A 25,620-nucleotide genomic window follows, 5' to 3' on the forward strand; every position below is an offset into this window, starting at 1 on the left:
CAAACTCATGTCCACTGAGTCAATGATGCCATCCAACCATCTTATCCTCTTCCTCCTGCTCCCTCTTCCTGCTGCCCTCGATCTTTCCCAGCATCAAGGTATTTTCCAGTGAGTCAGCTCTTGGCATCAGGTGGCCAAAGTACTGGAGCTTCAGCTTCAGCATCAGTCTTTCTAATGAACATTCAGGGCGGATTTCCTTTAGAATTGACTGGTTTAAACTTACTGTCCAAGGGACTCTCCAGAGTCCTTGTCCAGGAGTCTTCTCCATCATCACAGTTCAAAGCATCAATTCTTCAGCACTTAGCCTTCTTTATGGTCAAACTCTCACATCTGTACATGACTACTGGAAAGACCCCATAACTCTGACTACATCGACCTTTGTTTGTCCATGCTTTTTATACGCTATCTAGTTTGCCATAGCCTTCCTTCCAAGAAGCAAGCGTCATTTAATTTCATAGCTGCAGTCACCATCCACAGTGATTTTTGAGCCCAAGAAAATAAAGTCTCTCACTGTTTCCATTGTTTCCTCATCTATTTGCCATGAAGTGATGGGACCAGATGCCATGATCTTCAGTTTTTGAATGCTGAGTTTTAAGCCAGCTTTTTCACTCTCCTCTTTCACCTTCACCAGGAGGCTCCTTAGTTCCTCTTCTCTTTCTACCACGTGGTATCATCTGAATATCTGAGGTTGTTGATCTTTCTCCTAGTAATCTTGACTCCAACGTATAACTCATCCAGCCCAGCATTTTGCATGATGTACTCTGCAAAGTTAAATAAACAGGGTAACAATATACAGCTTTGCCATACTCCTTTCCCAATTTTGAACCAGTCAGTTGGTTAACCCCTGCTGCTGCTGCTGTTGCTAAGTCGCTTCAGTCGTATCCAACTCTGTGCGACCCCAGAGACAGCAGCCCACCAGGCTCCCCCATCCCTGGGATTCTCCAGGCAAGAACACTGGAGTGGGTTGCCATTTCCTTCTCCAATGCAGGAAAGTAAAAAGTGAAAGTGAAGTTGCTCAGTCGTGTCCAACCCCTAGGCAATCACTAATCTACTGTCTCTATAAATTTTCTTCTGGACATTTCATAAAAATAAAACAATATAATATGAGATCTTTTGTGACTTCTTTCACTTAGCATAGTTTTTGAGATTTGTCCATGTTGTAGCAGGTATCTGTACTTCATTTCTTTTTATGGCTGAATCATACTCTGTTGCATTGTTATATCACATTCTGTTTATTCATTTGTCACTGATAGACATTTGGGTTGTTGTCTCCATTTGGCTATTATGAATAATACTGCTATGAACATTCATATACTACTGTCTATGTGATTATATGATTTTATTTCTCTTGGGTATATATTAATACCTAAGAGTGGGATTACTGGGAAATATGGTAACTCTATGTTTAATCATTTAAGGAATTATCAGATTGTTTTCAAAAGTGGCTGCACCAGGACCTCCCTGGTGGTCCAGTTTTTAAGACTTCGCCTTTCAACGCAAGGGGTGCTGGTTTGATCCCTGGTCAGGGAGCTGAGACCTCACATAACTTGCAACCAAAAAACCAAAACATAAAACAGATGCAATATGCTAACAAATTCAATAAAGACTTCAAAAATGGGACTTCCCTAGTGGTCCAGTGGCTAAGACTCTGTGCTCCCAATGCAGGGGGCCTGGGTTCTATCCCTGGTCAGGGAACTAAATTTCACATGCTGCAACTAAGAATTCACATGCCACAACCAAGACTTGGCACAGCCAAATAAATAAATAAATAAAAAGAAACTGAAAAAAAAAAAAAAACTTTAAAAATGATCCACATTAAAAAAAAAAAACCTTAAAAATGTGGTTGCCTTTCTTTTCTCTGCCTTTTGTCTGGTAGGATGGGTGAGTATGGGTGTGTTCTTAGCAGGATTAAACTTGTTTGTCAGTGGGTGTAGAGGTCTGCTAAATACCTGATAAATCTTAGGGGAAAGTATTTGGAATGTAGTTGAATTTGAGTATTTTAGTATTTGAGCTCTTAATAGACCGTGTACAAGTTATTTAAAGTCTGCTTATCCTCAGAAGAGATAATCTAGAATGCAAAGTAGGGTTTCACTGAAAATAAACATACAGATGTATTTGTTTAAATGTTAAACCCCCTGATCCACAAACATAAAATGCTTTTCCAATTATTGAGATGACCTTTAATTTCTTCCACAATGTTTTGCAGTTTTCAGAAGAGAGGTTATACACTTCTTTCGTTAGGTTTATTTCTAGGTTATTTTTTTACTGGTGTAAATGGAATTTTTTTTTTTTAATTTTCAGATTGTTCACTACAAGTGGTGAGTTGTTGCTATTTAGTCACTAAGTCATGTCTGACGCTTTTGTGACTCCATGGACTGTAGCCCACCAGGCTCCTCTGTCCATAGAATTTCCCAGACAAGAATACAGGAATGGATTGCCATTTCCTTCTCCAGGAGATCCTCTCGACCCAGGGATTGAACCCACATCTCCTGAATTGGCAGGTGGGTTCTTTACTACTGGGCCATCAGGGAAGCCCTCATTGCAAGTGTATAGAAATACAATTCTTTGCAGAATATTAACCTTGCATCCTGAAAACTTACTAAACTTGTTCATTTTTTCTAAATGCTTTTTATGGATTCCTAGGTTTTTCTACATACAGGATCATGTCATCTGAAAATAGATATAGTTTTATTTCTTCCTTTCCAATCCATATGCCTTTTATTACTTTCTCTTGCCTAACTGGCCCAGCTAGAACTTCAAGTATAATGCTGAATAGAAGTGGCAAGAGCAAACATCTTTGCTTTGTTCCTGATAGCGGTAGAAAAGCATCCAGTCTTGCATCATTAAGTATGATGATAGCTATGAGTTTTTCACAGCCTTTCAAACCCTTTATTGGTTTGAAGAACTTTTCTATTCCGCATTTGTTCAGTCTTTTTATGAAGTGCTGTGCTGTATGCTTAGTTGTGTCCGACTCTTTGCAGCCCCATGGATTACAGTCTGCCAGGCTCCTCTGTCCGTGGGAATTCTCCAGGCAAGAATACTGGAGTGGGTTGCCATGACCTCTTCCAGGGGATCTTCCCAACCCAGGGACTGAACCAGGTCTCCTTCATTGCAAGCGGATTCTTTACCATCTGAGCCACCAGGGAAGCCCATGAAAAGTGTTGGATTTTGTCACATGCTTGTTTCTGCATCTATGGGATAATTGTATGATATTTGTTTTTTATTCTATTGATATGACAGTTTACAGTAATTGATTACTGGATGTTAAACCAAACTTTACATCCCTTCTTTACTGTTATTTTACATTAAGTAAATATTTTGTTATATAGTATTTTAACTTCTATACTTTTTTTCCCACTATATCTTGAAAGATTTTTAGTGATTTAGATAAGATGTACATGACTTACCATACATATCTTACCTTTTCAGAATTGACTCCTGGTTTATACTAGTTTCATTTCATTGATTTATACAAACATTAATATAGTTATATTCCTCATTCTCTCTTTTTGTCATATTATTTTTATATACAGTAGAGCTATTAATGTTACAAACCAAACAATGCATTGTTATAACTATTACTTTACAATCTGTAGACATTTCCTTAGCCCAGTAAGGCTTTCCTCCCACCCACCTTCCTTCTTTTACTATTATTGGCAAACATATCACACATATCCTATTATTTATGTATTCAGTTCAGTTCAGTCACTCAGTTGCATTCGACTCTCTGCGACCCCATAGGCCCCCAAATATATTATATATACATCACTTTATGCTACTGTTTTAAAATCAGTTATGAGGGAATAAAATCTGGATTTAAACTGTATCTTATAATTACACAGATACCTTTTCCTGTGGTCTTTGTTTTTCATGTTAATTTGAATTACCATTTGGGGACACTTGCTTTTAGCCTGAAAAAGTTCCTTTAGTATTTCTTATAGGATATTTGAATTTTTTATTTCTCATAAAACTATCTGTTCTACCAACAAATTCTCTCAGATTTTGTTTATCTGGGAAAGTCTTTATTTCACCTTCATTTTTAAAAGATGGTTTTGATTATAGAGACTTTTATTAACTTACAGTTTTTTCTGTTTTTTTTTTTTTTTCATTGACTATTTTATGTCCTTCCAATACTTTCCAGCCTCCATTATCTTGGCTGGAAAGTCAGCTCCAATTTTATTGGAGTTTCTTTGTAAGTAATAAGTCAGTTTTCTTTTTCTGCTTTCAGGATTTTCTCCTTGGCTTTAACTTTCAACATTTTAACTATGATGTGTCTGTTTGTGGCTTTCCTTGCATTTATCCTACTTAAAGTTTGTTGAATTTCCTGGATGTGTAAGTTCACTGTTTTTCAATAAAACCGGGGATACTATGGACAGCTACATGGTGGTCATTTTTTTCTCCAGGGGATGTTCCCGACTCAGGGATTGAACCTGCATCTCCTGTACTGCAGGTGAATCCTTTACCACTGAGCCACTAGGGAAGCCCATAAATTTGACAACCTAGGTGAATCTTTCAATCCTTGAAAGACACAGTCTGCCTAAACTCATACAAGAAGAAGCAGACAATCTGAATGGGCCTAAAACAATTAAATTGATGATTAATAACCTTCTAAAATGAGGCTTCCTAGGTGGTGCCAGTGCTAAAGAACTTGCCTGCCAATGAAGGAGATATAAAGAGACACAAGTTCAATCTCTGGGTCTGGAAGATCCTCTGGAGGAGGGCATGGCAAACCACTGCAGCATTCTTACACGGAAAATCCCTTGGACAGAGGAGCCTGGTGGGTTACAGTCTATAGGGTCGCACGACTAAAGTGATTTAGCATGCATGCAACCTTCTAAAAAAGAGAGCATCAGCCCGAGGTGAGTTCACTGGTGAATTCTAACACATATTTAAAGAAGAAATTGTATCAACTTTCTACAAGCTCTTTCAGAAGATAGAAGCAGAAGGAATGCTTCCTGCAATGGCACCCCACTCCAGTACTCTTGCCTGGCAAATCCCATGGACAGAGGAGCCTGGTGGGCTGCAGTCCATGGGTTCACGAAGAGTCGGACACGACTGAGCGACTTCACTTTCACTTTTCATTTTCATGCATTGGAGAAGGAAATGGCAACCCACTCCAGTGTTCTTGCCTGGAGAATCCCAGGGGCAGCGGAGCCTGGTGGGCTGCGTCTATGGGGTCGCACAGAGTAGGAGACGACTGAAGCGACTTAGCAGCAGCAGCAGCAGCAGCAGCAGCAGCATTACCCTAACAACAAAACTAGAAAAGACATTGCAAGAAAACCACAGACCAGTATCTCTCAACAGATTTGTGAAGTTTTCAGCCATTATTTCTTCAAATGTTCTTTCTCCTCCCCTCTTTCATTTTTTTCTGGGACTTCCACTACAGGTGTTTTGGTATACTTTTTCCCTCTCTGTTCTTCAGCTTGCATGGTTTCTACTGATTTATCTTCAAGTCTCTCTTCTGCCAGTTCAAACCTACTGTCAAGTCCCTCTAATGAATTTTTTATTTCCGTTATTCCACTTTTCAACTCCAGAATTTCCATTTGGTTCTTTTTTCAATAACTTTTATCTCCTTATTGATATTCTTTATTTGATGCAACTCGGCCATCATATTTTCTTTTAGCCCTATGAACATGTTTACAATGAATCTTTTGAAGTTTTCTGATAATACAGTAGTGGTCACTCTCACAGGCAGTTGCTTTTCTGGCTTTTTCTAGCTGTATGAATCATACTTTTATATTTGTTTGCATGCCTTAAAATTTTTGTTGGAAATATTGTAGCAATTCTAGATATTAGTCTTCCTCCCATCCTCCAGGGCTTGTTACTGTTATTTAACTGTTTATTTGTTTAGTGAATGGCTGGATTATTTTCTTGAAATCTATTTCCCCTTCCATAGTGTTCAGCCTCTGATATTTCTTCTCAAAGAAACACAGCTTTGGGTATAACCACAGTCCTGCTTGGATTTATAGTGATCTTGCTGGGGGTTATCAGCTAATTTTTCTCTGACCACATCTAGTTGTAAAACTCTACAATTGTTGGCTGATTGCTATATTGATTCCAGCAATGCCCTAAAGCATAAATTGCTCTACAAACTAATCCAATGAAGTTGTGACTCCTTTGAAGGAATAGTTCCTGGGGTCAGTGTTTGATATTTGTTCTGAACCCAAGAAGACTCCTCCCTAGTGACTCATTCTGAGTTTTCTCCCACAAACTAACAGGCTTACAGTTTAGCATATATTTTGAATCTCCTCCCAATTCCCTTTTACCACAACCTCCACAGTTTTTGAGAGCATCCTTAGGCTTGACTTTCAATTCTTTTGGGAAAATATTAGAAACTATCTTTTTTAATGGCCTTCTTCTTACCCTTTTCCCAATCCCATTCTCCAGCAAAATATCTGATTCAGGACTCTGGAGTTGGGGATGGGAACAATGGCAGGCTCCTCTCTGAATGATACCCCCACTCTAGGAGCTGAGTAGTTGATGGAGAAGTAGGGCAGCCAGAGGTTCTCTCAGCTTGCATCTTCTGACTTGGAATCACCCCCTCACAAGTCAAGGAAAGAATGATGAGGGACAGTCCTTTCAGCATTCTGTGCCCAAAGTAGACCCTCCAATCCACCAGAAAGGTGACCTCTTAATCACACTCATCTGGAACTTAGTCTCAGCAATGGGGATCTGTGGACAGGATAAGAAACACTGCCAACCAGCTCCTCTGGAGAAGAAAGACTTCCATGTGCTGGGAGGGTTGGGCAAAGGAGCCCTTGTCCTTAGTTGCAGAATTCTGGAGTGGAGTCTCCACCCTTACTTAACTAAGAGTGAGTAGGAAGGAAGCAGTCTCAGTTCAAATACCATAAACTCTCACCATTCTTACCAAATTTTCATAAGTTTTCTTAAATAGCAGACTTTCCCTTTGCTATTTTTCCCCCTTAGGATCATTTCCAGAAGCCTTAAATTGTTGAGTTTTTTAACAGTTTTTCACCAGTTTTACTGAGTAAGTGGGTCAGTAGAGCTCCTCATGCTGTCATGCCAGAAGTTGATCTTACTCTGGGTAGTTTTGAGTATGTAGCTATTATTAACACTATTTTTGTGTTAATAACAAAGAACTTCTGGCATGCTCTCTTCATTGTGATAACATTGACTTAGAATGAGGTATTGAAATCCTAACCCCCAATTCCTGTGAATGTGACCTCATCTGGAAAAGGGTCTTTGCAGATATAACCAAGTTAAGATGATAGTATACTGGATTAGTGTGTGGCTCAGACGGTAAAGAGTCTGCCTACAATGAGGGAGACCCGGGTTCAGTCCCTGGGTCAAGAAGATCCCCTGGAGAATGAAATGGCAACCCACTCCAGTATTCTTGAACTGGAGAATCCCATGGATAGAGGAACCTGGTGGGCTGCAGTTCATGGGGTCGCAAAGAGTCGGACATGACTGAGTGACTTCACTTTCACTTTCAATCCAATGACTAAAGTCCTTATAAAAAGATGGAAGTGTAGACACAGATGGACACAGAGTAAGAGTACATGTGATCCCATAGGACACCCAAACCAAGGAACACCAATGATGCCAGCACCCACAAGAAGCTGGAAGATCAAGGAAGAACCCTCCTTAGGGCTTTCAGATAGCATGACCCTGTTGACATCTTGATTTCAGACTTCTAGCCTCTAGAAATATGAAACAATAGACACACAGGCCACTTGGTAGCATTGTCTAGTAGATAGCGTCTTCGAAATGAGTTTCAAAATAATTGTCTGGAAGGGTCACTTCTATTTTGCTTCCATTTAGCATCATTCCTTTCCGTTTTTTTGTTTCATAATCTGGTTCCATGGGGAGACTGCATTTCTTTAAATTACTCTTTCAGTTACTTCTTAAATTTGGAAAATTCTTGGTTTCTAGACAGTTGTTTTAAAAAGTACATTTTAACCACCATACTCCCCCAAATCTACAATAACCCCATATTACTGCTTAACAAGGCAATAATTGATCCCCAAATTGGCTTCTCCTCCAAGGCCTCTATTCAGATTTTCTCCTCTTTGGTGACTGGTTATTGCCCGTAAAGCAGCACGGCAGTACTAACAACAGTTTAAAGGAAGGGCCATCCAGAGATCTGACTAACCAACTCCTTTACCCACAGATTTCACATATTTTTATTCTTGGAAACAGCATATAAAACACATTGCAACATTTATATTTTTCTAACACCTAATAATTGACTCTTTTATGGTGTAAAATATGTTTCTACGGATCTTTTCTCAATTTATTTCTTATATCTTTCTGTCTCTCTACAATGCAGTTAATCCCAAAACACAGTGAAATTTAAGAGTGCCCACACTGAGCACATAATAGTGAAGGAAAGTAACAGAGTCTCTTAAATAACTCAGTTGGAGTAAGAACTTGAATCTCAGTCTTAATATTTTGTATATAATGTGGCAGCTTTGATAGTTTTTTATTAATCTGGAAACGGTGGACAAGATGGGTTGAGCTGAGGAGAACAATCTAGAAGCTGAAGGATCCCTGAGAAGCCTATTGACAGAACTGGAGACAGAAATGGCAAGAGTAGAAACAAAGTAGGGTCAGTGGGGATGGATACTAAGGGAGATTCTGCATAGAGGTGTCCATGGGGTCTGCTGACTGATAGACTTGGGGAGCTACAGAAAGGGAGGAGCAGTTATGACTTGGAGAAGTGATCCTGACTGGTCAGATGGTGAGTTCGAAAACATTCCTGGAAGCAAGATGGATTGACATTTAAAAAGCACCTCAAAAGCTACCTAACCTGAGTGGGAGAATCTGGATGAGTAAGTTCCACTCCCTGCCCCACTTCCAGATTTGTCTTCACGTAGTGGGAGACAGGGCCCTAACTCCCATAGATTGTCTGCTTTTCCTCCAAAGAGGCAGACTACCTCTGTTGTTGGGCTGCAAACACGGCAAATGTCCTCTAATATAGATAAAATTGAAGAAGGTGCTAGAGTGATTGGGCCTCAGCTTTATTGAATCCTTTGTTACCAAACCAAACTTGAGTCTGCTTGCCCACAAGCAGTAAAGCCAAGCTACTGACTCTGGGTTGACGTGAAGGAAAGTGCAGTGGTTATTGCAGGGTGCCAAGCAGGAAGTCCAGGAAGCTAGTGCTTAACAGGCCCAAACTCCCCAAAGGCTTTCAGGGAATACTTTTAAAGATAGACTGAGGGATGAGAAAGTACGATCAGCTCAGGGACATTCTTCTGATAAGTTGGTGGTGAGGCAATCAGGAGTCAACATCATCAACCTTCTGCTTCCAACCAGTGTGGGGTCTACATGCTTGTGGGCAGCATACAGTTAACTTCTTCCACCTGATGGGGGTCTGAGTATCCGAAGAATAGCTCAAAGGATATGGCTCAGATTATTATCTATGCCTTTGAGGAGGAATTAAGGTCCTTGACTTTGTTTAGTGGCTTAACTATTATTTTGTCTTGTTTGACTGTTTTCTGTATCTTCTCACTTCTCTGATTAAATTTACTCTTTGAAACTCCAGGAAGGCCTAGAAGGCTAAACTTTTTTACATGAAAGAGGCAGTAGGAGGACATGGAAGGTGGTGGGGCCTGGTTTGGGAAGGCCACATAGGGTCTTGCTTGGTTACACTTTTGTGTATGTGAATTCATTTAATTTGCACAACTTGATTATCTTCAGTTTTATGGATGAAGAAAAGATTCCAAGGGATTGAATAACTTGCTAAAACTCTAGTGGTTAAGTGAGAATGAATGAACGGGAGTTCCAACATGTTCCTGGAGGCTTTAACAGGCCAAGGGGATGAGGATGCTAGAATGCACATGGTCTGGAGTCAGGAGCCTGTTTATAGAGCAAGGAAGGTTTCACTTGAAGCATTAGGCTTGGGGAAGCATTAGTTTCCTCAGACATAGCCATACAAAGCACCATAGACTAGGTGGGTTAACCAACAGAACTTGATTTTCTCATAGTTCTGAAGGCTGGAAGTTGAAAATCAGGTGTCAACAGAGTTTGTCTCTTTCCGAGGTCTCTCTCTTTAGTTTGCTTGTAAATGGTCATCTTCCTTAGTATTCATAGGGTCTTTCTTCTGTGCATGTCTGTGTCCTAACCTCTTCTTACAAGGAAAGCAAACAGATTAGATTCAGTTCAGTTTGGTCGCTCAGTTGTGTCCGACTCTGCAACCCCATGAACTGGAGTGCACCAGGCTTCCCTGTCCATCATCATCTCCCGGAGTTCACCCAAACTCATGTCCATCAAGTGGGTGATGCCATCCAGCTATCTCATCCTCTGTCGTCCCCTTCTCCTCCTGCCCCCAATCCCTCCCAGCATCAGAATCTTTTCCAATGATCAACTCTTCGCATGAGGTGGCCAAAGCATTGGAGTTTCAGCTTCAGCATCAGTCCTTCCAATGAATACCCATGACTGGACTCTTTTAGAATGGACTGGTTGGATCTCCTTGCAGTCCAAGGGACTCTCAAGAGTCTTCTCCAACACCACAGTTCAAAAGCATCAATTTTTCAGTGCTCAGCTTTCTTTACAGTCCAACTCTCACATCCATACATGACCACTGGAAAAACCATAGCCTTGACTAAACGGACCTTTGTTGGCAAAGTAATGTCTCTGCTTTTGAATATGCTATCTAGGTTGGTCATAACTTTTCTTCCAAGGAGTAAGCGTCTTTTAATTTCATGGCTGCAGTCACCATCTGCAGTGATTTTAGAGCCCAAAAAAATAGTCTGACACTGTTTCCACTGTTTCCCCATCTATCCGCAATGAAGTGATGGGACCAGATGCCATGATCTTTGTTCTCTGAATGTTGAGCTTTAAGCCAACTTTTTGACTCTCCTCTTTCACTTTCATCAAGAGGCTCTTTAGTTCTCTTCACTTCCTTCCATAAGGGTGGTGTCATCTGCATATCTGAGGTTAGTGATATTTCTCCCGGCAATCTTGATGCCAGCTTGTGCTTCCTCCAGCTCAGAGTTTCTCATGATGTGCTCTGCATATAAGTTAAATAAGCAGGGTGACAATATACAGCCTTGACGTATTTGGAACCTTTTCCTATTTGGAACCAGTCTGTTGTTCCATGTCCAGTTCGAACTGTTGCTTCCTGACCTGCATATAGGTTTCTCAAGAGACAGGTCAGGTGGTCTGGTATTCCCATCTCTCTCAGAATTTTCCACAGTTTATTGTGATCCACTCAGTCAAAGGCTTTGGCATAGTCAATAAAGCAGAAATAGATGTTTTTCTGGAACTCTCTTGCTTTTTCCATGATCCAGCAGATGTTGGCAATTTGATCTCTGGTTCCTCTGCCTTTTCTAAAACCAGCTTGAACATCTGGAAGTTCAAGGTTCACATATTGCTGAAGCCTGGCTTGGAGAATTTTGAGCATTACTTTACTAGTATGTGAGATGAGTGCAATTATGCAGTAGTTTGAGCATTCTCTGGCATTGCCTTTCTTTGGAATTGGAATGAAAACTGACCTTTTCCAGTCCTGTGGCCACTGCTGAGTTTTCCAAACTTGCTGGCATATTGAGTGCAGCACTTTCACAGCATCATCTTTCAGGATTTGAAACAGCTCAACTGGAATTCCATCACCTCCACTGGAATTCCATCACCTCCACTAGCTTTGTTCGTAGTGATGCTTTTTAAGGCCCACTTGACTTCACATTCCAGGATGTCTGGCTCTAGATTAGTGATCACATCATCATGATTATCTGGGTCATGATGTACAGTTCTTCTGTGTATTCTTGCCACCTCTTCTTAATATCTTCTGCTTCTGCTAGGTCTATATCATTTCTGTCCTTTATCGAGCCCATCTTTGCATGAAATGTTCCCTTGGTATCTCTAATTTTCTTGAAGAGATCTCTAGTCTTTCCCATTCTGTTGTTTGCCTCTATTTCTTTGCATTGATCACTGAGGAAGGCTTTCTTATCTCTTCTTGCTATTCTTTGGAACTCTGCATTCAGATGCTTATATCTTTCCTTTTCTCCTTCGCTTTTTGCTTCTCTTTTTTCACAGCTATTTGTAAGGCCTCCCCAGACAACCATTTTGCTTTTTTGCATTTCTTTTCCTTGGGGAGGGTCTTGATCCCTGTCTCCTGTACAATGTCATGAACCTCATTCCATAGTTCATCAGGCACTCTGCCTATCAGATCTAGTCCCTTAAATCTATTTCTCACTTCCACTGTATAATCATAAGCGATTTGATATAGGTCATACCTGAATGGTCTAGTGGTTTTCCCTATGTTCTTCAATTTAAGTCTGAATCTGGCAATAAGGAGTTCATGATCTGACCACAGTCAGCTCCCGGTCTTGTTTTTGCTGACAGTATAGAGCTTCTCCATCGTTGGCTGCAAAGAATATAATCAATCCGATTTCAGTGTTGACCATCTGGTGATGTCCATGTGTAGAGTCTACTCTTGTGTTTTTGGAAGAGGGTGTTTGGTATGACCAGTGTGTTCTCTTGGCAAAACTCTATTAGCCTTTGCCCTCTTCATTCTGTACTCCAAGGCCAACTTTGCCTGTTACTCCAGGTGTTTCTTGACTTCCTACTTCTGCATTCCAGTTTCCTATAATGAAAAGGACATCTTTTGGGGGTGTTAGTTCTAGAAGGTGTAGGTCTTCATATAACCATTCAGCTTCAGCTTCTTCAGCATTACTGGTTGGGGCATAGGCTTGGATTACCATGATATTGAGTGGTTTGCCTTGGAAAAGAGTAGAGATCATTCTGTTGTTTTTGAGACTGAATCCAAGTACTGCATTTCGGACTCTTTTGTTGACCATGATGACTATTCCATTTCTTCTACGGGATTCCTGCTCACAGTAGTAGATATAATGGTCATCTGAGTTAAATTCTCCCATTCCAGTCCATTTTAGTTCGCTGATTCCTAGGTAGCTGACATTCACTCTTGCCATCTCCTGTTTGAACACTTCCAATTTGCCTTGATTCATGGACCTAACATTCCTGGTTCCTATGCAATATTGCTCTTTACAGCATCAGACCTTGCTTCTAGGCTATCCTAATGACCTCATTTTAACTTATTTACCCTTTTAAAGACCGTATCTCCAAATACATTTATATTCTGATGTCTGAGGACTTCAACATATGAGTTCTGGGGATAACACAATTCAGCTCATAATAGGAGAGTACCAGTCAAGGAATCCCTCCTGGCAGGAAAATGCTAGAAGAGGAAGTTAATGGCACCCTAAAAGATAATTCCCAGCCTGCACTTCACAGAGCTGCTGAATGATGTCCTGGCTGCCTTCACTATCACCCAAACTGTTGGAATAATTGTTATTTAGAACCTGAGACAAGTATGTTCCTCTTTGATTCTTAACATAACCTCTTCTCTTCAAGTTAATTTATCCTTCAATCAAGAGTGATTTTCCCTGTTTCATACAGCAGAGTTCTGTCCAATTTTAGCTACTAAGTTTCCAGACCTATGATGGGAAATCCATGCAGAGTGCTATGGATTGAATTGCATCTTCTCAAAAATCAAATGCAGGAGATGAGATATCATCTAGAGGTGGGGACTTCGCAAGATAATTAGGTTTAGATCAGGTCATGAGGGCGGGACCCTTGTGATGGGATTAGTGTCTTTAAGAAAATACATCAGAGAACTTGTTGTCTCTGACTTGTGAGGGCTTCCCTGGTGGCTCAGATGGTAAAGCGTCTGCCTACGGTGTGGGAGACCCAGGTTCAATCCTGGGTTGGGAGGATCCCCTGGAAAAGGAAATGGCAATCCACTCTAGTACTCTTGCCTGGAAACTCCCATGGACAGAGGAGTCTGGTAGGCTACAGTCCATGGGGTCACAAAGAGTTGGCATGACTGAGTGACCTCATTTCACTTATGAGGACATAGTGAGGAACTCGCCATCTACAAGCTGGGAAGAGAGTCTTCACTGAAAACTGACCATGTTGGTACCTTGACCTTTAATATCTAGACTCCAGAACTATGAGGAGATTAATTTTTGTCACTTAAGACAGCCAGTCAATGTTTTTTTGTGGGGCCACCAGAGCCTACTAAGACAGGGAGGGAGGAGGAGTTATTACACAGCCCCGTCTCTCCCTGCCTCAGTCTCCATGGCTGTCCTTGCCCTTGCCCTTGCCTACACATTTCTACTATCTGTCTCTTTCTTTACAGATCTCCCCCACTGAATTTGTTTTCAAGGGTTGCTTTAATGAATGACCACAAACCTGGTGAGATAAAACCAAGTTATTTTCTCGCAGTTCTGAGGAAGTGTGACATCAAGGTGTCAGCAGGATCACACTCTCCCTGAAGGTTCTAGAAGAGAATCCTTCCTGCCTCTTCCGGCTTCTGGTAGTTCCTTGGCTGTGGCAGTATCCCTCCAATTTCTGCCTGCATCTCCACATGATTATATTCTCTATGTGTCTGAAACCTTCCTCTCCTTTCTCTTACAAGGATTCCTATCAGTCATTGGGGATTTAGGCTCCCTATATCCAAGATGATCTCAGCTTGAGATTTTTAACATAGTTACACCTGTAAAGGCTCTATTTTCTAAATAAGGTCATATCCACATGTTCTATAGGTTAAGACTTGGATATGTCTTTTGAGGACCACTTTTCTGTCCACCATTCCCACATGCCTCCTCCCTACCAATGCTCACCTTCACATTCCTACTGTCCTCCTCCTCTTCTCAGGCCTTGGCCACAGAACCCTGGGCTGGATTAAAACCAAATGTGGCTGAATCAGACATTTCATCTTGTTCCTACTCAGGACCCTAAGTGCTTAGGGAGGACAACTTTTTCAGCCTCCAAGTAGAAACACAAGAGCCGTCTTATAAAGAGCCTGCTAACTGGGAAGAAAATAGCTTACCCATTACTGTGTTTATACAAAGGATATTTACCCAACTGGCAATGTCACAATTCTTTAGACAAGCCCCAACAGCCAGTTTTGGCTTGTTAAGGATTCATTGATTTGGGGTGGCCCAGATTTCATTGTCACCTATATTATGATCAGTGTGAGCCAAATTCCAAGTGCCTTAGGCTGTGTTTAGAGCCCAAGGAAGAGGGAGAGAGTTAAACAGTCCCCTACCCAGAATCTGAAGTCTTTATTCATATGGTCCAACACTACTTTTCCCCACTGAATAAAACATTCTGTACCCAGGAGCAAGCCGTCCCAGCTGGTACCTTTCCCAACATCCCCACAGGTCTCCTGGCAACTTCTCAGCAAAGAAGCCTCAGGGTCCGCCAAGAATCCAGCTCCAGGATTCTTACTCCACCCACTCCTGGGACTGGGGGTAGGGGGGCCGGGGTTATTCTTGTGGGGCATTGTCCATGAGTCCTTGACCTCTGTGCCCACCAGTGGAATTCAGCAGATGGCCTGTGAAGAAACAGACACGACTCAGCCAAACAATTCATCTATGAACTCTGTTTGAAGTAGAAGGGTCACTTTTGGCTCAGTAACCACCATTTCAGGCAGTTCTTAATGTCAAGAGGGGCCTTTCAAGTCTCTCCATCTCCCAACCCTACTTTTTCCTTATAGTCAGTGACCTTTTTTTTCTTTTTAGGCACAGTACTAAAAAGAGCAATGGCTGTTCTTTTAGACAGGCACCAAAATATTTCATCATGGGAGTTTTTTCCTCATACAGCATCATTTTAAATTTGGCAGCTTTAAGGATTAGCTTACTGTTTTACTCCTTGATTAAATTCTGACATAGTCTTAGAGTTACTTAGACCCAGGAATAGTGTCTGATACTCTGAAAATGAGCAGGGGTTGCTTCATACACCCCCCCCATCATTCCAGTTCTGCATTGAAAGTAAGAGTCCTAGTCCTGCAGATCCCACCCACCCCTCTCCCCTGTCCCACTTAACTCCAAATAAGAGGGGAGGCCGTTTCACTGGAAATGTGATGGGCAGCTAGGAGATAGTGCAATTGTCCCAAATGTGGACAAGAGACACACAGGTGGGTTGGCAAATGCCTTCAGGTGTTATGGCTTTAACGCATTTCCTCTACTCCCTCACAATACCCCATTAAAGTAACAAAAAAGAAATTAAAAAGACATCAACCCACAAAGGCAAAGAGAACATGAAAGGAGTTAGAGCAGAAAGAGGTCAGCTAAACTTCTGAAAGCAGCGATCAGAGCTAGTGGTGATTAACTGAGCAGACCAGAGGAGGCAGAGAGCCAGGGCTGCAGGGGCTGGGCCAGGGGCTGAGGGCAGGTTTATACCTCAGAACCCAGGAAGTCTCAGGGAGTAGAAGCATCTGGTGATTCTCATGCAGAGGTCCCAGTGAGCTGAGAACAAGAGGATTCAATGAAAATGGACAAAAGTGTCACGAGTCCCTTTGCCCACTCCTCACAGCATGGGACCACCTCTCCCTCAACCATGAGGAGAATCACTCTTTAGAGATGATATAGCAAAGAGAGTCTAGGCCCAGAAATAAACAGAGCGTGAGGCAAAAGTCAAGTCCTTATCCTCACTTGGCTTCCGACTCTGAAATTCAGGCATAGGCCCTCCCCTCCACCACATCCCACAGCAGGAAATCAGAGTGCCTCTCTGGGGAAAACACTGATGAACTGGAGCCTTGATGGGAGGTATTGACATTCGAGGGTTTCTCCCCGGAATAGCCAGCTACTCTCTGGGCAGCCACATCAAAAGCAAACCCTTCCATGCAGAGTTTTCTTTGATGTTGTAATAGTTTATCACTCTTAAATATGTAAGAACTCAAGGATTAGCAGATACTGGAGAAAAATCTTTGTGAAGAATAATAGAAAAAAAAAGAAAAGAGATAATGTAGAAATCAAGATACTTTTTAAAATCTGTAATTCATTTTTTAAATGAAGAAAAAGGAGATATTGCATCCATAAAGCATGATCAAGGTGTCACATAAAGAGCAATATATATAAATATAAATAGCCTGAATTTTTTAAATTATTATAAAAGTTGAAGAAATTTATTTTCTTAATGATGGACGTATAAACAAGAGATTGAAAAATGAGAGAAAATATGAGAAAACTAGTCCACCTAATTTGAGAGCTAGACTTTCTTCACTCTGAATGAAGAAAATTACCAGAGAAATAGAATTTTCCAGGACTGAAGGCCCTAAGTTTCCTGACTGAAAAAGCCCACCAACAGCTTGCCACAATAATTGAAATAACAGTAAACACGTCAAAGCAAGCCACCTTAAAATTTCAGAAAACTGGGAAAAGTGAAAAGACCCTAGTATGTGCTAGAGAGAAAACCAGGCACACATAGTGGGCCAGGAATCAGAATGGCATTGGACTTTTCAGCAGGCAGAAGAGTAATGCCTTCAAAATGACTTTCAGCGTAGAATCGTTAAGTTGAAAACATCATCCCAAAACATCAGTCAAAATATGAAAGTAAAATAAATACTTTTTCAGACAAGTCAGTCTCAAAAAAAGAAGGAAAGGAACTATTAGAGGTTGTAATTAACCATAGCAAAGAAATACACCAAGAATGAGAAAGATATGGGATCCAGGTAACGGGATATCCAACACAGATGAGAATTCTTAGAGTGGTGGATGAGATCTCCAGACTGATGACAGAGACTCTACAACTGGCCTAAGAAAGTACCAGTCCAGTATTGGAAGTAGAAAAAAAAATGCTCTGGAGGAAAAAAATCTATGGGAAAATGAGGACAAAGTAAAATGCTTGATAGACTGGAATAGAAATCTCTAGAAGGATGTTAACCAAGAAAAATATGAATCACATAGATTCCTTGATATGTGGAAATGTTTTAGGAATTTTATACTCCGGCAAAGAATTTGAGGATATACAATAAAGGATAGGTACATTACAAAATTGGGAAATTTGAGGGAACTATTAATTCCCAGGGAAACAAACAATGACAGTGAAAGAAAATAGTTACAGTATACTCCACAACATAGTTGTTTATACAATCATGATGCTGGAAAATAGAATTTTGGTTTAATCAAAAATTAATCCATAGGATTAACTATTTTGGGAGAATGTGAGGAGGGCTATGAAAGGAATTAAACTTATGAAAGGAGTTAACCTTCACATTCTATATCTGCTGTGCTTAGTCGCTGCATCCTGTCCGACTCTTTGTGACCCCGTGGGCTGCGGCCCACCGTTCTCCTCTGTCCATGGGGATTCTCCAGGCAAGAATACGGGAGCGGGTTGCCATGTCCTCCTCCAGGGGATTCTATGGTTATCAGTTAATAACATGGTGTCTATTACGACTGAATGTTTGTTTTCCCCTGAATCTCATATCTTGAAATACTAACCACCATGTGATTATGTCAGGAGGTGTGGCCTGTGGGAAGTAATTAGATGAGGTCATGAAGAAAGAGCCCTCATAAATATGATTAGTGCCCCTGAAGAGTCAGGCTTTAGCTTGCTTCCTCTCTCTGCTCTCCTCCACTCATGGACACAATGAGAAGGTGGCATTCTACAGCCCACAAAAGGGTCTTTTCAGAACCCAACCATGCTGGTGACCTGGTCTCAGACTTCCAGCCTCCAGAAGTATGAGTAATAAATTTGTGTTGTTCATAAACTACCCAAACTGTAATACTTTGTTATAGCATCCTGAATGGGCTAAGACAATGTCTAAAACTGTACAATAAAAAAATAGCAAGTAACCTTATTATTTTACAATGTGAAGATAAGAACCAAAAAAAAAAAGAACTAAAAGAGTTTAAATATTTGCCACAGGAGTAGGAATTGGGATAGGTGAGGTGGGGTGGGCAAAGACTGCTTTGATTTTTTGTTGTTGTTGTAAAACTGTTTCACTTTCAAAACTATGCACATGTGTTGACAAAAATGAAAATTAAATGAAAAATGTTTATTGACAGTCTGTGGCTCTTACAGTAAAAAAATTAAATTAGTGTAACAAAGTCCTTACTAAGTACATGCTCGTATGTAGCAAGTTTTAGCTTTCACAAAAATTATTTACACTACACTGCTCTTTAGAAAATATGTTTTCATATACATTATCAATTTTCTTCAAAAAACCATAACAGAGCTTCCACTGTGCTCTGTCACGCTGAAGATGCAAAGCTGATAAAGCTCTGTGTTCAAACCTACAGCAGGACCCCACAGTCTGGCAGTGTGGCCCAACCCTGTGGCACACGCCATGCTGGGAGGAAGCCCATGGCACTATGGGAGAAGCACACATCCTGGGGCAGCCGTTTAGACTTTAATGTTGCTTGTGTTTCTGAAGCCAGAGCACATTATGAACAGTACCCTAATGAGACAGACTTAACTGTCCGCTTTAGTTCGATTTGTCACATTTTTTCACACCTAATACTTATGTGATCAAAGAAGTAGCAAGAAATCTTTTTTGTGTATTAAAGCAGAGTTAGCTCCTAAAGGTGTTATTTGTCCTTCCAAATTTTCATTATAAAGAGTTCAGCAACATAAACACTATCAAATACTGAAAGAATTGTAAGATGTTAGGTTGCAATCTGGAGCTGCAGACCATTCAAAACCCAGTGTGAGAAAAGGGAGTGAGCACCAGTGAGGCTCTCTCACTGCCCCCTGGCTCTAGGGGTGGCCACGTCTGCACAGGATGCAGCCAACTTGCAACAGTGAGGATGGAAGCCAAGGCTAACTTGTGAAGGATGACAGGAAGAAAGAACCTGTGTTCTCGCTGGTATCATCTGAGCTATGAAATTAAGCAGTCCTAGAACTGTCTCACTTCTGGACTTACAGTTACATTAGAAAATAGATTTCCTTATGAGTCATTCTGTTCAGTTCAGTTCAGTCACTCAGTCGTGTCTGACTCTTTGCGACCCCATGAATCCCAGCATGCCAGACCTCCCTGTCCAGCACCAACTCCTGGTGTTCACTCAGACTCACATCCATCGAGTCAGTGATGCCATCCAGCCATCTCATCCTCTATCGTCCCCTTCTCCTCCTGCCCCCAATCTCCCCCAGCATCAGGGTCTTTTCCAATGATCAACTCTTCACATGAGGTGGCCAAAGTACTGCAGTTCAGCTTTAGCATCATTCCTTCCAAAGAAATCCCAGGGCTGATCTCCTTCAGAATGGACTGGTTGGATCTCCTTGCAGTCCAAGGGACTCTCGAGAATCTTCTCCAACACCACAGTTCAAAAGCATCAATTCTTCGGCACTCAGCCTTCTTCACAGTCCAACTCTCACATCCATACATGACCACTGGAAAAACCATAGCCTTGACTAGATGGACCTTTGTTGGCAAAGTAACATCTCTGCTTTTCAACATGCTATCTAGTTTGATCATAACTTTTCTTCCAAGGAGTAAGCGTCTTTTAATTTCATGGCTGCAGTCACCATCTGCAGTGATTTTGGATCCCAAAAAAATTAAGTCTGACACTGTCTCTACTGTTTCCCCATCTATTTCCCATGAAGTGATGGGACCAGATGCCATGATCTTCGTTTTCTGAATGTTGAGCTTTAAGCCAACTTTTTCACTCTCCACTTTCACTTTCATCAAGAGGCTTTTTAGTTCCTCTTCACTTTCTGCCATAAGGGTGGTGTCATCTACATATCTGAGGTGATTGATATTTCTCCCGGCAATCTCGATTCCAGCTTGTGCTTCCTCCAGCCCAGCATTTCTCATAATGTACTCTGCATAGAAGTTAAATAAGCAGGGTGACAATATACAGCCTTGATGTACTCCTTTTCCTATTTGGAACCAGTCTGTTGTTCCATGTCCAGTTCTAACTGTTGCTTCCTGACCTGCATATAGGTTTCTCAAGAGGCAGGTCAGGTGGTCTGGTATTCTCATCTCTTGAAGAATTTTCCACAGTTTATTGTGATCCACACAGTCAAAGGCTTTGGCATAGTCGATAAAGCAGAAATAGATGTTTTTCTGGAACTCTCTTGCTTTTTCGATGATCCAGCGGATATTGGCAATTTGATCTCTGGTTCCTCTGCCTTTTCTAAAACCAGCTTGAACATCTGGAAGTTCATGGTTCCCGTATTGCTGAAGACTGGCTTGGAGAATTTTGAGCATTACTTTACTAGCATGTGAAATGAGTGCAATTGTGCGGTAGTTTGAGCATTCTTTGGCATTGCCTTTCTTTGGGATTGGAATGAAAACGGACCTTTTCCAGTCCTGTGGCCACTGTTGAGTTTTCCAAATTTGCTGGCATATTGAGTGCAGCACTTTCACAGCATCATCTTTCAGAACTTGCAATAGCTCCACTGGAATTCCATTACCTCCACTAGCTTTGTTCGTAGTGATGCTTCCTAAGGCCCACTTGACTTCACATTCCAGGATGTCTGGGTCTATATGAGTGATCACACCATCATGATTATCTTGGTCTTGAAGATCTTTTTTGTACAGTTCTTCTGTGTATTCTTGCCATCTCTTCTTAATATCTTCTGCTTCTGTTAGGTCTATACCATTTCTGTCCTTTATCAAGCCCATCTTTGCATGAAATGTTCCCTTGGTGTCTCTAATTTTCTTGAAGAGATCTCTAGTCTTTCCCATTCTGTTGTTTTCCTCTATTTCTTTGCAGTGATCGCTGAGGAAAGCTTTAGCTGTCATTCTGTTAGCTGTAGCTAAAAACATCCTATATGATACTCCTAGTGCCTTGCCTCTGCCGATACTGGCTGTATGATACATGTAATTTGTATATATAGCTTCACTCCAACTTCTGGAGGCTCAGTTTTAAATTTTTAAAATGGTTATTAGATACTTTATAAAAGGAAGGGTATAAATAGCACCTGAAACAAAACAGACTCAATACATAGGAGGTCATGTTTTGTGTACTAATATACCATCCTTCCAGGTTAGCCTGGAACACACAGACATTCAATGCACTGAGCCTGAGGAAAAACAGTGCTAGCACAATCTTAGGCTTTGTGACCAGAAGACTGAGACATGAGGACTAAGTGCAAAAGAACCCCTGCTGGTGCTCAGTTCATTGCACCACAGATTGTTTCACCTCTGAGTGAAATGATGATTCCTACCAAGGAATGGGGCTTCCCAGGTGGCTCAGTGGTTTAAAAAAAAAAAAAATTCTACTGCCTGCAATGCAGTAGACCTGGGTTCAATCCCTGGGTTAGGAAGATCCCCTGGAGAAGGAAATGGCAACCCACTCCAGTATTTTTGCCTGGGAAATCCCATGGAGAGAGGAGCCTGGTGGACTATAGTCGCTGGGGTCACAGAGTGAGACATAACTTAGAGTGTCTCCTGCAGAGGTACGGGTCAGCAGTGGACTGCTGCAGGGCAGGGGCTCTGGATGGGTATGGCATAAGCCCTCTTGGAGGAGGTCACCATTAACCCCACCATAGAGCCACCAGACCTTAACACAGGTCTCTTGGAGGGCACAAACAAAAGCTTGTGCACACCAGGACCCAGGAGAAAGGAGCAGTGGCCCCACAAGAGACTGGCCCAGACTTGCCCAAGAGTGTCCAGGAGTCTCTGGTGGAGGTGGAGGTTGGCGGTGGCCTGCTTCATGGTTGGGGACACTGACTGACATCCTTTGGAAGGAGGTCGCCATTATCTTTACTACCTCCACAGGCCTCAGGTCAAACAACAGGGAGGGAACACAGCCCCACACATCAACAGAAAATTGGATTAAACATTTACTGAGCATGGCCCATCAGAAGAAGACCCAGTTTCATCTAGTCAGTCTCTCCCATCAGGTAACTTCCGTAAGTCTCTTATTCTTTTCAATTAGAGGGCAGAGAGACCAAAAACCACAATCACAGAAAACTAACCAATCTGATCACATGGACCACAGCCTTGTCTAACTCAATGAAACTATCAGCCATGCTGTGTAGGGCCACCCAAGATGGATGAGTCATGGTGGAGAGTTCTGGCAAAATTTTGTCCACTGGAGAAGGGAATGTCAAACCCCTTCCATATTCTTTCCTTGAGAACCCCATGAACAGTATGAAAAGGCAAAAAGATAGGACCCTGAGAAATGAACTCCCCAGGTGGGTAGGTGTCCAATATGCTACTGGAGATTAGTGGAGAAATAACTCTAGAAAGAATGAAAATACAGAGCCAAAGCAAAAATAACACCCAGCTGTGGATGGGAGTGGAGATAGAAGCAAGGTTCAATGCTGTAAAGAGCAATATTGCATAGGAACCTGGAATGTTAGGTCCATGAATCAAGGCAAATTGGAAGTGGTCAAACAGGAGATGGCAAGAGTAAACATCAACATTTTAGGAATCAGTGAACTAAGATGGACTGGAATGGAATGGAATTTAACTCAGATGACCATTATATCTACTACTGTGGGCTAAAATCCCTTAGGAGAAATGGAGTAGCTATCATGGTCAACAAAAGAGTCCGAAATGCAGTATACTTGGATGCAATCTCAAAAACAACAGAACGACCTCTGCTCATTTCCAAGGCAAACCATTCAATATCACAGTAATCCAAGTCTATGCCCCAACTTCAGATATGCAGATGACACCACCCTTATGGCAGAAGGTGAAGAGGAACTAAAAAGCCTCTTGATGAAAGTAAAAGAGGAGAGTGAAAAAGTTGGCTTAAAGCTCAACATTCAGAAAACAAAGATCATGGCATCCGGTCCCATCACTCCATGGGAAATAGATGGAGAAACAGTGGAAACAGTGTCAGACTTAATTTTTTTGGGCTCCAAAATCACTGCAGATGGTGATTGCAGCCATGAAATTAAAAGACGCTCACTCCTTGGAAGAAAAGTTATGACCAACCTAGACAGCATATTCAAAAGCAGAGACATTACTTTGCTGACTAAAGTCCGTCTAGTCAAGGCTATGGTTGTTCCAGTAGTCATGTATGGATGTGAGAGTTGGACTGTGAAGAAGGCTGAGTGTTGAAGAATTGATACTTTTGAACTGTGCTATTGGAGAAGACTCTTGAGAGTCCCTTGGACTGCAAGGAGATCCAACCAGTCCATTCTGAAGGAGATCAGCCCTGGGATTTCTTTGAAAGGAATGATGCTAAAGCTGAAACTCCAGTACTTTGGCCACCTCATGCAAAGAGTTGACTCATTGGAAAAGACTTTGATGCTGGGAGAGATTGGGGGCAGGAGAAGAAGGGGACGACCGAGGATGAGATGGCTAGATGGCATCACTGACTCGATGGATGTGAGTCTGAGTGAACTCCGGGAGAAGGTGATGGATAGGGAGGCCTGGCATGCTGCGATCATGGGGTCGCAAAGAGTCAGACACGACTGAGCGACTGAAATGAACTGAACTGAACTGAACTGAATGCCCCAACCAGTAATGCTGAAGAAGATGAAGTTGAACGGTTCCATGAAGATCTACAAGACCTTCTAGAACTAACACCCCAAAAAGATGTCCTTTTCATTATAGGGGACTGGAATGCAAAAGTAGGAAGTCAAGAAACACCTGGAGTAACAGGCAAATTTGCCCTTGGAGTACAAACCGAAGCAGGTCAAAGGCTAACAGAGTTTTGCCAAGAGAACACACTGGTCAGAGCAAACACCGTCTTCCAACAACACAAGAGACAACTCCACACATGGACATCACCAGACGGTCAATACCAAAAACAGATTGATTATATTCTTTGCAGCCAAAGATGGAGAAGCTCTATACAGTCAGCAAAAACAAGACCAGGAGCTGACTGTGGCTCAGATCATGAACTCCTTATTCCAAATTCAGGCTTAAATTGAAGAAAGTAGGGAAAACCACTAGACCATTCAGGTATGACCTAAATCAAATCCCTTACAATTATACAACGGAAGTGACAAATATATTCAAGGGATTAAATCTGATAGAGTGCCTGAAGAACTATGGACAGAGGTTCGTGACATTATACAGGAGGCGGGGATCAAGGCCATCACCAAGAAAAAGAAATGTAAAAAGGCAAAATAGTTGTTCAAGGAGGCCTTACAAAGAGCTGAGAAAAGACAAGACACAAAAGGCAAAGGAGAAAAGGAAAGAGATACTCATTTGAATGCAGAGTTCCGAAGAATAGCAAGGAGGGATAAGAAAGCCTTCTTCAGTGATCAATGCAAAGAAACAGAGGAAACAATAGAATGGGAAAGACTAGAGATCTCTTCAAGAAAATAAGAGATACCAAGGGAACATTTCATGCAAAGATGAGCACAATAAAGGACAGAAGTGGTATGGACTGAACAGAAGCAGAAGATATTAAGAAGAGGTAGCAACAATACACAGAAGAACTATACAACAAAGATCTTCATGACCCAGATAATCACGATGGTGTGATCACTCGCCTAGGGCCAAACATTCTGGAATGTGAAGTCAAGTAGGGCCTTTGTAGTGGGCCGTCACTACAAACAAAGCTAGTGGAGGTGAGTTATGGAATTCCAGTTGAGTTATCTCAAATCCTAAAAGATGATGCTGTGAAAGTGCTGCACTCAATATTCCAACAAATCTGGAAAACTCAGCAGTGGCCACAGGACTGGAAAAGGTCCATTTTCATTCCAATCCCAAAGAAAGGCAATGCCAAAGATTGCTCAAACTACTGCACAATTGCACTCATCTCACACACTAGCAAAGTAATGCTCAAAATTCTCCAAGCCAGGCTTCAACAGTATGTGAACCGTGAACTTCCAGATATTGAAGCTGATTTTAGAAAAGGCAAGGAACCAAAGATCAAATTGCCAACATCTGTTGGCTTATCGAAAAAGCAAGAAAGTTCCAGAAAAACATCTACTTCTGCTTTATTGACTACATCAAAGCCTTTGACTGTGTGGATCACAATAAACTATGGAAAATTCTGA

Source organism: Capricornis sumatraensis, chromosome 6 (genome assembly GCF_032405125.1).
Source record: "Capricornis sumatraensis isolate serow.1 chromosome 6, serow.2, whole genome shotgun sequence".
NCBI classification, from domain to species: Eukaryota; Metazoa; Chordata; class Mammalia; order Artiodactyla; family Bovidae; genus Capricornis; species Capricornis sumatraensis.